General features: G+C 38.8%; 1 pseudogene; it reads left to right on the top strand.

Moving 5' to 3' along the window:
* Positions 1-13,437, top strand: part of LOC107083198 — a 69,438-nt pseudogene that overhangs the window by 7,080 nt on the left and 48,921 nt on the right.

The raw sequence follows: 13,437 nt of genomic DNA on the forward strand, positions 1-13,437 counted from the left end.
CCCTCCCCCCTCTTGTTTTTCCCATTCAGCTGACTTTTCAGGACCTGCCTTACTCTTTGTAGGTATTTAGCTGTGGCGGTCTTTCTTGCTATCTCCTCGTGGTTTCCGTTAGCCTGTGGTACGTCAAGGTATTTGTAGCTGTCCTGAACATCTGTAATGTGGCCTTCTGGTAGTTCAACCCCCTCGGTTCTGATCATCTTCCCTCTCTTTCAGACCGGGGGATAGTGCATCGCCCTGGTATATGCCGCACTTGATGGTGACTTGTGCTATTGGCTTTGCATTGGCTTCCAGACTTGTTTTCCACAGCTTCATTGAGTTCTTGATGAAGGCTATCAACTAGCAGCTGGTGTTTGGCTCCTCTGGTGTTACTGCCTATTCCCTTCTGGGAAGGGTGCATCTATTGAGCAATGTGCCTACTCATCTTAGCGGCTATGATGCCTGACAGGAGCTTCCATGTTGTATATAGGCAAGTTATTGGCCGGTAGTTGGTTGGGATTGTTCCCTTCTGGGGATCCTTCATGATCAGGATTGTCCGTCCTTTGGTGGGTTCCATCCATCAGCAGTTGGTTCATTTGTGCTGCGAGGCGTGCATGAAGTGCGGTTAGTTTTTTCAGCCAGTAGGTGTTGATCTGATCTTGAATTACCCTGCCACTGTGAGTACACTTTGGATGGGATAGCTTTGCATAGTGCTGCATTTACATCTTCTAGAAGACTTTCAGAGGGTAGTCTGTCACTTAGCCTTGGCAGTCTTGGTCGTCGTACTAGGGAATACAGTTTGGTTATGATCTGCTGTCGTAGGTCAGCCGCCCTTACGTTTAGTGGGCTTGTTGTTGTTGGGGCTGCCATAACTCCCATAGTCTCTGCATGTAACCTCTCTCACTGGGGTCGCTTGTATAGTAGCATTTCATCAGTTCCAAGTTTTCTGCTGTAGTCCATCTACTGTATGTCTTGTTCCAGTAGCCAATTTGTCATGAAGTTGCCCTGGTTCCCTAGCAACTGACGCGGACCTTGTTAACCCGTGCTATATATATATATATATATATATATATATATATATATATATATATATATATATATATATATATATATATATATATATATATATACCCAAACAAAGGGCAGAACCCTGACAGTTGGCTCAGGGACTGGCTCTGGTGGAAAAATCCTCATTATTCCCATAAAAAAAAATAACAAAAAAACTGATGCCGTAAGTTGTGGAGGATCTGATTTTATGAATATAGATTGTATGGGGCCAATGTAACGTTTTAAAGTCCTAAGAGGTGGTGACAGCTACGAATTATGAAGGTGGCGGCTGAGACCACAGAGGAAAACGACCTGGCTTTTTGGTGGCGTAAGGCTAGCAGCAGGCTGACCCAAAGGAGTAGGAGCGCAGGCATCAATCCGACCTGCCATGCAGGAAGCTGTGGCATCAGACCGACCCACTAGAGAGTGAGTGGCGGCATCAGACTGACCTGCTATAGAGTGAGAGGCAGCATCAGACTGACCCGCTGGAGAGTGAGTGGCGGCATCAGACCGACCCGCTGGAGAGTGAGTGGCGGCATCAGACTGACCTGCTATAGAGTGAGTGGCGGCGTCAGACTGACCTTTTATGGAGTGAGTGGCGGCGTCAGACTGACCTGCTGTGGAGTGAGTGGTGGCGTCAGACTGATCTGCTGGAGAGTGAGTGATGGCGTCAGATTTACCTGCNTCAGACTGATCTGCTGGAGAGTGAGTGATGGCGTCAGATTTACCTGCTAAAGAGTGAGTGGTGGCGTCAGACTGTCCTGCTGCAGAACGAGTGGCGGTATTAGTCCGACCTGCTAGAGAGTGAGTGGCGGCGTCAGACTGACCCACTGGAGAGTCCGTAGCAGAAGACAGGGGGATCAGCAGCAGGGTGGACAGGTAAACAAGGGAGTGATGGGTAGGGTGGTGGAAATTTATTTAAGAGCTGAGAGAAGGCATCCTTTATGTTCCACTCAGCTAAACCAATGTAACCTGTCTGAAGAAAGAAGATTTGGAGTTCTGGATACATCACTATTATTTTCTTTACTTCTTCAGCAGCACCCGCCCACTTCCAAGTCTGGACTGATGGTTGTAGGTTATCTAGTGTGCCTCTTAAGAGTCTTAGAAACTCAATTGCCTTTTTGGTTTGTGCCTCTGGGCAACAAATACATTTTTTATCGTTTTTTTATTTTGTTAACTTGGTGTTTATTTCAAAACTCTTTTTTTGTTAAGCTACTTTCTTTCATTTTTCTTTAACTTTATGCTCTCATAAGTTTAACTTTTCATATTCAAATAGGAGTTTGAGGATTTCTCTGTGGGGCGGGTGAAGTCAGAGCGAAACATCTGCTGCCTGCTGGCTGTTTCCAAGTTCATTGGCTTATTGTTTTAAAGTGTTCAATTATTAGTCTTATTACATCAGTGCTCTGATGAAGGCGGTTTGAATTCAAAGACTTCCAAAAGTGTCTGACAAATGTGTCCCTGTTTTCCCCAGATCTGAAGGACGGATCTGCTTTATGTCACTTTGTCAGTGAGCAGATTTTCTGAGTCCAGAAGAGAGAAAAAACAACTTTAAACAGAGGTCGTGGACTCAGATTCCAGCTTCCAAAAACATACAATTCAGTTATAGAGATGATCCCTTCCAGATAAAACCACACCCTCCGCCCGATCACAGAGGAATGAGGCACCAACCCGCTCCAGCCGGTGATCAATACCTCCTTAACGACCGACCCTTAACAATCATAGACAGGTTTCAGGTATTACAGGAGACAATCCCCCCCTTAACGGCAATCGCCCCCCTTTAATGACCGACCTTCAGAATCATAGAGTTTAGTAGAATATAAGCTTATGTATTTGAGAAAGTAATAATTGATTTTTGCTCATAAAAAGCCATGTTTCTTACATACATGATTAAGATGGAATTTAATCATCATAATACTTCAACTTTAAGTACCTTTGTACGCAAGAAATCTGCACAAAGCAGCAATGAAAATTTTACCTTTTTGCCTTTGTGTTTCATGCATTTCGATGAGAAAGGAGAAGATATGGTCCTACTACAAAACTAAAGGAAAATTAAAATATATTTTCTTATCTAAACAAGCTATTTTATTTTTAAAACTTAACATATTAACCAGTGAAAGTCAGAGATTTTAGTATTTTTTCTGATTATTTAGCAAAAAGGCACTTTATGAATTTTTTTTCTGATATTTACACAATAAAGTCTTTGTTTTGTCACCCAGGGACGGCAGGTTGACTCACTCCTTTTACCGTTTCTGGTATCTAGAGTAGATTAGCTCAAAACTCCCAAGACAAAGGCTTGATTCATAAAAAAAATTACTCCCTACTTTGCTAACTGTTAGCTTTTAAACATTAGTTGGTAGAAAAATGATAATCATTATGTGTTGTCAAGTACAACAATAAATAGTATGGCTAGCATTAAGCAAAAGAGAAAATGACTCCTTAAAATATTATGGAGCAAACATACAATGATTTTCCCCTTTAAAGTAGAGCAAAAGCAAAAGGTTAAGCAATAACAGTCATCCAGTCGATGCAGGTTTAGTGAATTTGTTTTCGCTTGAATGAACAGTATGTTTCCCTTTAAGTCCTACTGCAAATTTACACATAATCTGAAGTACGTCATAACCAGAGCTCTGCAAACCACAAACTTCATCAGTCATTTGCACACAAAATCACCTGTCCACAAACTTGGTGAGCAGTATCAGTAAATTATAGTGTTTTTTTTTTCTGATTGTCTAGTTGTCAGTATCCAGCAGATGTTTTTTTAAGCTCTGTGTGCCCATTCATGTTTTCATTGCTTTAAATGTCAAAACGGCACATTTCTTAGTAAATGAATGTGTAACCACACATAAGCTGCTTCCATCCATCTGTCCATTCATTCAGATAAATATTTTAGCTTGCTCCCTTTTTTTCTCTGACTACGTCAAGTTGACATTTCTTTTAAACTCAAACAATAATTTAATTTCCTCTATGGTGAAGAAATAGTTCTTAAATAAATATTGAAAAAATAATAATAAATATAGAATCAAAAAGATTAAAAGTTTAAAAGTAATCGGAAGTGTGTAAACTCTCATAGGTTATTGTTTTTTTTTTTTTAAAGAATTGCTATTATAGGTGGGTAGAGTACCCAAACATCTTACTTAAGTAAGCGTAAAAATCTCAAGTTTCTTGTGGTCATTTGAGACAACAAGAAATTTCTCTCAAGTAATATTACATAGTCTCATAAGCATAATACTCAAATAAAAGTAAAAAATACGGTAAAATACAACTATTTCTAATTGTATTTTTTCTAAGTTATTCTAGTAAATGCAATTGAGTAATGTGACTAGCTACTAGCCACCTCTGGTGCTAATATATAGTATAATTCATATATGATGTATCAACATTTTAAATGCACAAAAACAAATAGTCACAGAACTAACTTGAATCTGACAAAAGTATTAATAAATAACATTTCTATGAAAATTGACAAATAAAGGTCAAAAGTTTGCTTTTCAACCATCCTTCAACAGAATGAATTAAGAAAAAAAAATAAAACAGGCCCCGACAGAGATGGTGGTACAGTTAAAAATGACTGAAAATAATCTGATCAAAATTATATGTTTAATCAAGGTGTTTCCAATAATTAGCCTCACAGGTCTCTACAACTTTTAATCAGTCAGTGAGCATATATATTTATATGTCTACAGGCAGTCACTGTGTTGTTTGGTGACATGGTGTGTATCGAGCTCAATATGGACCAAAGTAAGCAAATAAAAGAGTTGTCTCAACAGATTATAAAGAAAATTATATACAATCACATCAAAGTTAAAGGCTACTAAGCCATATCCAAGTGGATTCCTTTTTCTGTGACTTCAGTTGAATATATTATTCAGAAATATAAGATCCATCATCTTTGTCTAGGCGTACCCTGCCTCTCGCCCATTGACAGCTGGAGATAGGCACCAGCACCCCTCGCGACCCCAATTGGGACAAGCGTGTAAGATAATGGATGGATGGATGGATCTTTGTCTAGGCCTGTTTCGTGAGTTGATTTTTTTTTTTTATTCTGTTAAAGCATGGTTAAAAAGCAGTGTCTGTCTCAGGAGCAGAGAGTAGCTCTTTGGACCTTCCTCAATGTCTTTAATAACTTCAGAACCAGTTCATATTTTCAACAAAAAGCAGAGGAAACTGAGGAAATAACTTCTCCTTGGGTTGTGAAGGTTTCAGACCCCTGCTCTATGTAAATATCATATAATTTCTTCAGCCAGTAGATGGGAGTAAAGGTACACACATGCTTGTTCTGGAGTTATTTTGTTTTGATTTCACTACCTGCTGAGAGACTGCCACATCAGAGTACATCAAAAACAGAGAGTGAAATGGAAAACACATGGCTTTGCAGCTCTGTCTGTCCCAGTCACATACTTCTTGTGTGTGAATAATGATGAGACATGATTAAAGGTGCTCTTTGTAACACGCAGCCAGGCCCCCCCATTGTCAATGATGGATTTGATGTATGTGTGTTATAAAACATGCAGGAAGACTGTTGCTGCAACATCCCAGCAACTGTTATTTATTATCTAATCAAAAAGTCGTATCCGAAGAGAAAAGACTGCATTAAGTGTTTTTATTACTTGATTTCTAGAAAGGTTCAGAATTTTCTGTGTTTCAGCAAAACTTTAAGACACAGCAGATAGGAGTATGTTTTTTGTCATTGCTAGTTTTCCAACTTTCTTTTTTCCCACTTTTCGTGTCTGTACAACAGCTGCTATGGATTTTCACATCCTTTTGAGGGCCAATGTTATAATGGATATCAAAGGATTTGTAAAATTTCTGTAAACCGTCAAAGTAATTTTGTGCATTTGCAGTTGTTTGGAACTGATTTCCATGTCAAAACAGCTCATCTTTTTACTTTGATAAATACGGGTGACGTGTTTGGTGGTTGGTCAGGAGGCAAACATGAAAATGGAAATGCTTTTCAATTACCATCTTTCACAATTAAACAAGATATTGTTTATAAATTACTATTAGGGCTTGTCAGAGGATGAAAAATGTGTATTCCTAATCATTTTTATAACCGCAAATGTAATATAATCTTCACCCTTTAACAGGTGATTTCAGCTCAAATCTTTTACCTCATTTGGGCTCTATAGGTTGAAATGAAAATATTTTACTTTTAAATGAAAATTTGAAAAAAAAAAAAAAAAAGGCCAGAAGCAGGCAGAAAAAAAAACTTTGAAAATTCAGTGTCCTGTGTTGCATTTTTATGTGACAGTATTGCAAAGTGGGAGAAAATTTTCACAAAACCTTTTTTTTTTATAAATATGGATGCTCTATCTATTTTTTTCTTTGCCAGAGCTAGATAATAGCTCAAAAGAATTACTTTCACAAGCAGACCATTATGGTTTGCAAAAAGCATCTGATTGGCGAGTATCTATGAATCTTTTTTGTATATGATTTAGGAAGTAAAATCGTATGCCATGGACATGGAGATGGGACGGAGGGAGAGAAAGGGAGGGAGGATAAGAAATAAGGGGAAAAAGAAAGAGACAGTGATAGAGAAGAGGGAGAAGAGAGGAAAGGAAAAATCCACCAAAATAGACAACCCAGAGGATATACAGTATTTCCTAGAAGTTGCTTCCACACCTGCATGTGATGAGAGGGACAGAAAGCAGAGAACAAAACAACAGCTCAACGGAAACAAAAGACAACCAAAGTAAACATCCAACTAGCTTCAGCAGCAATGAGTATCACTTATACGAGTCACTACATGTATGTGGAAAGCAAAAACGATGGTGATTACACAATATTTTTTCAAGGTTGAATATATCTGTAGCTGAAGCTTAGAACTTACTGTTAGTATGTATTCATGAACACCTGGAACCAAATGCCTGTGGTATGTATGCACAGGCATGCTAATGTATGAAAGGTTTACTAAGATTCTCCAGATGAAAAATATGCTCTATAGCAGGTGTGTGTGGCCCCAGACTTTCCCTGCAGGACCGCTACCAACCACCACAACCAGAGCCCAAGATATCTAAAGGCATTCTAGACCACAGTGACAGAGGGAGCGCAGATTTCTCAATATTTAATGTACTGTTGTACATGAAAAACATAGCTGTACCTTAGGAAGCTGTCTTGGTCTTTTGTAGTATGGATGAAGCCAGCATACACAGATCAGTCTAGGATGAGTCTGACTTTATGTCTTATCCTGTAATTGTCGAATTCAGCTTTGTGAAATAGGACCCTGGTTTAGAGACACAGCAGTGTTTTAGAAGGTTTGCAGTTGTTCCTCTTCTTAATGAATAGGTAACTTAAAGGTAATTGGCTGTGCTGGATTTTTGGGGTTGTTGGAGTAAAAGTAGTTTAGTGCAGAGGTATTTCGTACCCTTTGTATAATATTAACAGACAGAGGGTATTATTTAAAAAAAAACAGAAAGAGCTTGTGCTAAGACATCACAAGGAGTGTAGCACTGAAGAAAATAATAATAATAAAAAAAAAATTTAAATCTTTAATGTAAAAATTGCTTTAACCATAAGAGCAATAATAATTTTGCCATCGAACTTCTGGCCTGAGAAAAAACATGTAATATGTAGCCAACATTTTGAAGAATGTTTTCAAGATGGCGTGGATAATGGCGCATTGTGACAAACACCAGATACAGCATTGGGACTTGCTCAATAGCCTATACCGCACTGTGACGTCACAAACTGGTAGGTGTCAGTAGTGTTCTTTACAAGTAAAGCACATTCAAATGAAATTACTCTTATTTAAAAACACTTATAATTTATTGAACAGTATATAATATTTCATAATTAAAGTACTTTCAGAAGTTTGAAATCTGAATATGACTTTACTTCTTTAAATTTTTACCACTACTTTTTAATTTCTTCAAAGTTTTCATTTAAGGTTTTACAGTTAGTCTTCTTTTCAAATTGCGTTTTCCAGATCAGATTCTCTTCATGTCTGGGGCAGGCTTTCCTCTTGAGTGAAGAGCATTTCTATTGGTCTGCATGGATGTTAGCAAGAAAAGTGTATCAGTCAATCTGCACCTCAAAAGTGAGCATTTGTAATGGGCTTGATGTTAAGAGAAATTCATTTGTAAAAAGGTTGCACTTGTTAAACTCAATCTGAAAAACAGATATATCAAAAACTAAACACTAACAAGATAACATTTGTAGAAGTAATAATATTAATGTAACAAATACAATATGAAAAAAATACATTTAAAAAACATAAAATTTAAGAAAACCACCTTAAAGGAATAGTACACCCAAAACATGATTAGCCTTCATTTTCTACTCACCCCCATGCTGAACAACACTCTGGAGTACTTTTTTGATATCTCAAATGCATCTGGAGATCTGGGAGGCTTCTTGCTGTCTGCTGACATTCAAATAATGGAGGTCTATGGTGACCGAGACAGAAAGGTCCATAAAAGTCCACAAAAAACGTGTCAATATTCCTCCATACTGCTCGTCCAATGTATTCCAAGTGTCCTGAGTGGGTAGCATCCAGAATTTACTCGAAACGAAGTCATTTAGAATGTTTTTAGAGCATAAACAGTAGTGTATAGGATTTCCTGAAAGCGCGCACATGCGCGCTCACGACGCTACGGAAGCCGGCAGACCAAACCAGATGAAAGTGCGCATTCAGCGTCTGCTCTGCCGATAATGCAAGCGTAGAAGAAGAAATGTGCTGTTTACCTGTGCAAAGAAAGAAACAACGAAAGAAAAATGTCTGAGGACTTCCGTGTTGAGGAAGAGCATGAGTTCTTTGCCGAGCTGAATGCGCTGGTTTGGTCTGCCGGCTTCCGTAGCGTCGTGAGCGCGCATGTGCGCGCTTTCAGGAAATCCTATACACTACTGTTTATGCTCTAAAAACATTCTAAATGACTTCGTTTCGAGTAAATTCTGGATGCTACCCACTCAGGACACTTGGAATACATTGGACGAGCAGTATGGAGGAATATTGACACGTTTTTTGTGGACTTTTATGGACCTTTCTGTCTCAGTCACCATAGACCTCCATTATTTGAATGTCAGCAGACAGCAAGAAGCCTCCCAGATCTCCAGATGCATTTGAGATATCAAAAAAGTACTCCAGAGTGTTGTTCAGCATGGGGGTGAGTGGAAAATGAAGGCTTATCATGTTTTGGGTGTACTATTCCTTTAAGTTTTATTTTAAGGTTAATTTCTGGATTACATTTTTCAAATTTCCATTTACATAGTTGTCCTTTGCTTGCAACACTAGGGGAAAAAGATCCCTCCATCGTAGGTTCTTGCACTTTCTTGTGATGTACTGTGGCTTTGAGCCTTTATAAGTTTTACTATAGCCTGCATTTTTAATTCTATCAGGCTACTAAAACTTAGCCTGATGTAGTCCTACTCAATTCTAGTCAGAATATGAGTCTGATACTGCTCCATAGAGCTGTGATTATGGGGCGTGTTGCGAACGAACCAGGAAAAAAAATGCCTCTGCACTCAATTGGATAGACCTACAACCAATAAGAGCAACAGAGTGCGTGACGTATGTTAAGCGAGGCATAGTTGTTGTCAACAAAACTCAAAGCGTGCAGTTGCACGCCTAGAATAAGAAGATGAGCCTTGATCGCGTTTCTCTGTTCCTCTTTTAAAATTAATTTGCTGTCGATATCTTCTAGAACAGACCTAATAGCAGAATCTACTCACCTAAACTCTCCAGCGGCAGCCATTATTGTTGTCACCCATGCGCGCTTTGGTCACGTGGTTGATTACGTTACTGTTGGTCATCTGTCCATCATCGTATAAAGCCCGCCCTGACAATTTGATTGGCCCGCCAGATATTGTGCTAGCATACTCGCGCTACTGTTGAGCAATGCCAGACCGAACTTCCTGACCTCAAACGTTGTGGGCGGACTAAGTTCGGAATGCCACCCAGGCTAACTAAAACTAAAAGTACAGTTTAAAAAGGTTGCAATAAACAAGTTTTGGAATGCTGATTTATTTTTCTCACTTCTATATCATCTGCCAATTTTCCATTGTTATGCAGGTAAATATTTTTCCATAGGATAATTTTAGTAGCTACTAGCCATTCAAATGATAGCAGTTGAAAAAACTTTGTTGAAACTTGCTCCCATGATGGCAGCAATGTGTTTTCTTTATTCAAACCCAATATATATAATTCCTGCCGGTGTTGTATAACATACCATATCATAAACTCGCAAAACTCTCAAAAAAGGGCCAGATTTTATTCACCTGGCTCTTCTTCGGACGACATTGGATGTGTTAAAACTTGACATGAATTGTTAGTCATTTTGAATATTAGTTTTAATCAGCAAGTTGGTTCATTGACTGCAGTTTTTATTTGCCTGGAATGAAGAACTTTTAATATAAGAATAAAAACACAGAGAGAGAAAAAGAAATGTAATCTCTGGTTCATTACTAATTAGATTTACTTGGCTGTGTGTGGGATCCATGTGCACTATTATTAGCCCATGAAAGGCATAGAGTCCCCAGATTTTTTTCCTGAGCAGTCTGAAAAAAGAGATGTAAAAAAAAAAAAGCTTTGTTAAATTAAGAGCAGGTTTTTTTCTTGTATTTCCCACAAGCTGTATCTGGTTCTCCTTGCACTACAAATTCACACAGTTTGCATGTGGGGTTGTGAATTATGAGGTGCTTGGTTGTGTTTTGGATGTCTAAATGATAAAGTAATGACGTGTATGTGAGAAGGGAAGAGGTGAAGAAGTTGCTTCACAAGAGTGCTAAGTGGTGCTTCTCTTGCTTCTCTAAATGCTCCTATAAACAAAAGTGTTTCGGAAACTACGGAGTGAGTTTTATTCCATTATTGTTGTATGGTTGAAAGTAAAAAACTGTTTTGCAATAAAAAAAGTTAAACCATTTAATCCAGGAAAAAAAGCACCTCGAAATACCTCTTAACTATAAACTTGTCATAGTCTTGGTTCTGTTATCTTTTCTTTTGAGTGTTCATTTTTACTTTGCTCCATGTTTTATTGGTTTAATTCCTATTTTGTTGTGTTTTCTGGTTATATTTCAGTTCTTAGGTTTTTATTTGTTGCTCTCTGTTGCCCTCTTGTGTTGGTCTCCTTTTCCCAATTTCTTTCTTTACTCCTCTCTTCCCACCTGCCCCCAATCAGCTCGTTAGTCCTCTCTTTGTTCAGTCTTCCATAAATACTCTCCTTGTGCAGTTCCTCAGTGCTGGTTACTTTGTCTTACAGTGCTTGTACCTTGTCGTGATTGTTTTCCCCTGATGTCTCCATGGTTCTGGTTTGTTTAACTTTTCTCATGTTGGACTTTTGGATTCCTGCCTCAGTTGATTGTGAACCACTCATTAAGTCTACAAAACACCCAACTCTGCTTTCCTGCCTCTGCATTTGGGTCCTCAACCAAACCCTGACAAAACTATATAATCTCATACATAATATATAATCATATTTGTTTTCATACTTTTTATAAACTTTTTCCTTATTCTATTTCATGTTTAGTTTTCTATTTTTCCACTGAAAATAGGATTAGATTTTACATGTCCTTTTTCTGATTAAGTTTAACAAATTACATTCTTTTCTAATGCATTTTTGAGATCCCAATTGGTGCCTTCAAGTTGAGCTAGACCTACGCAGATCCGATCGGTGTTGGTCTTATTGTTTAGATCTCTGTCATACTTGCTCCCATCTGTATCTAAAGTCTGGAGCACGTGAGTATCTTAAAACTCTAGAGATCAAATAGAGATCGGTCATCTAAGGCAGCTCAGAAAGAGCGCCTGAGCAGAACCACAGAATATAGGTCAGCAGTCAAAACAGGAAGTGAACATGATGTCTCATCAACAGCAGCAGCATCCTTTAGTGGTTTCTCTCTTTCAAGTGGTTCCTGTCTATTATTTCCTTCGTTGGTCTTATTTGTGTCATATTTTTTTGAGACGTGTGGTGTTCTGGTGGCAATGAGCTTCTAATCTAACAACTTTGTGTGGTGTTGCATTGAATAGTGTAGTGATCTTGTCTGCTCTGTCTTATTGAAGTTGTTCTGTGTGTTCTATCTCCCCTGCTGGGCCTTTGCCTGTGGTTGGATGTTCCACACTATGGTTGTAGTCTTTTACATGCCCATACTAGTGCTAGGACTTCTCTTTTTGTTTGAGAGTACTTGTGCTTATGGTCTGTTAGGCTACTACTTATATAGCAGATTGCTACCTCTTTTTCCTGTCTGTGTTTGAATCAGCACTGCGCCCAAGCTTACAGGGCTTGCATCAACAAGAAATTTAGTTGGGGCTTCTATGTCAAAGTAAGCCAGGCTATCCGTTTTAGCTAGTTCAGCTTTTAATGTTTTAAATGTGTGTTTTTGTTTTGTCCCAAATGTAAATGTACTTTATTTCTGAGTTACCGTAAATGTCGTAATGGTTCTGAGAGTGTGGTAAACTGTGGTATGAACCTGCTGTTGAAGCCTTATAGTCCCAAGAATCTACTCGCCTCTGCAATGTTCTGGGGCTCTCTCTAAACTCTGCTACAGCTCTCATTATTTCCTCTGTATGTTCGATGCCTTCCTATATTACCATGATAACAAGTCTGTCCAGGTTAAAGCGGCACTCTAATTTAGTGTTTAGCCACATTCTGAAAGTCTTTTCACAACACCATTCAGATGCTTGTCATGTGTTTCCTGGTCTGGTGCATGTATGATCAGGCAATCTGAGATGTTCTCAGCTGTTTCAAAGCCTGCCACAGCGTTAGCGATCTCGTGTTGTAATTACCCACTGGCTGATTAGTCTCTTGTATCTGTAAACTCAGTTGTGCACTGCAAATGTTGGGATCTCTCTGGACTATGGGGATTACAGCAATTGAGGGTATCACCATTTGAGATCAAATTTGTCGAAGATTTCAAATCCATTCAAGCCTTGCAGAATTTAATCCACTGTAAAAATTGGGTTTCTGTCTCTGACTACTGCTTTGTTTGCTTTCTTCATGTCCGAGCACATCCTGATATTTTTGGTGATGTTTTTTACCTGATCTGCCGCGATTTTTAGCTTCTGTTGGAGAAACTCACAGATAGTCAACTCGGGATCCTCCTCCTGCTGCTCCAGAAGGCCTGCGAAAATGAGGTTGTCTCTCATAGTTAGTGTGGGTTTCAGAAAAGCCCAGTATGCAGAACACCACGGAGACAGATGAAAAGTTTAAAAAGTTTTATTAAGCACAAGCACATGGATTAAACACAGGAACTGGTTCAGGCCTGGGGGGCAGGTTCACTGGAGTCTGTGAGGATGACAGATCAGTTAGCTTGGGAGCAGATTAAGTTTAAGTTTGAGAGTTTCTGATTTATACCTTGAGGAGTCTGGGTTTGGTTTTGAGAGAGGAACTGTTGGATCCAGAGATTGTTTAGTTCAGCAGAGTTCTGTAACCGCTTCAGCGTCTTGCTTCTAGCGTGAGGGCAGACCTTGACTTTGGGTTTCCAGCTCTT

This window comes from Cyprinodon variegatus, unplaced genomic scaffold (assembly GCF_000732505.1).
Source record: "Cyprinodon variegatus isolate N-32 unplaced genomic scaffold, C_variegatus-1.0 Scaffold70, whole genome shotgun sequence".
Taxonomy (NCBI): Eukaryota; Metazoa; Chordata; class Actinopteri; order Cyprinodontiformes; family Cyprinodontidae; genus Cyprinodon; species Cyprinodon variegatus.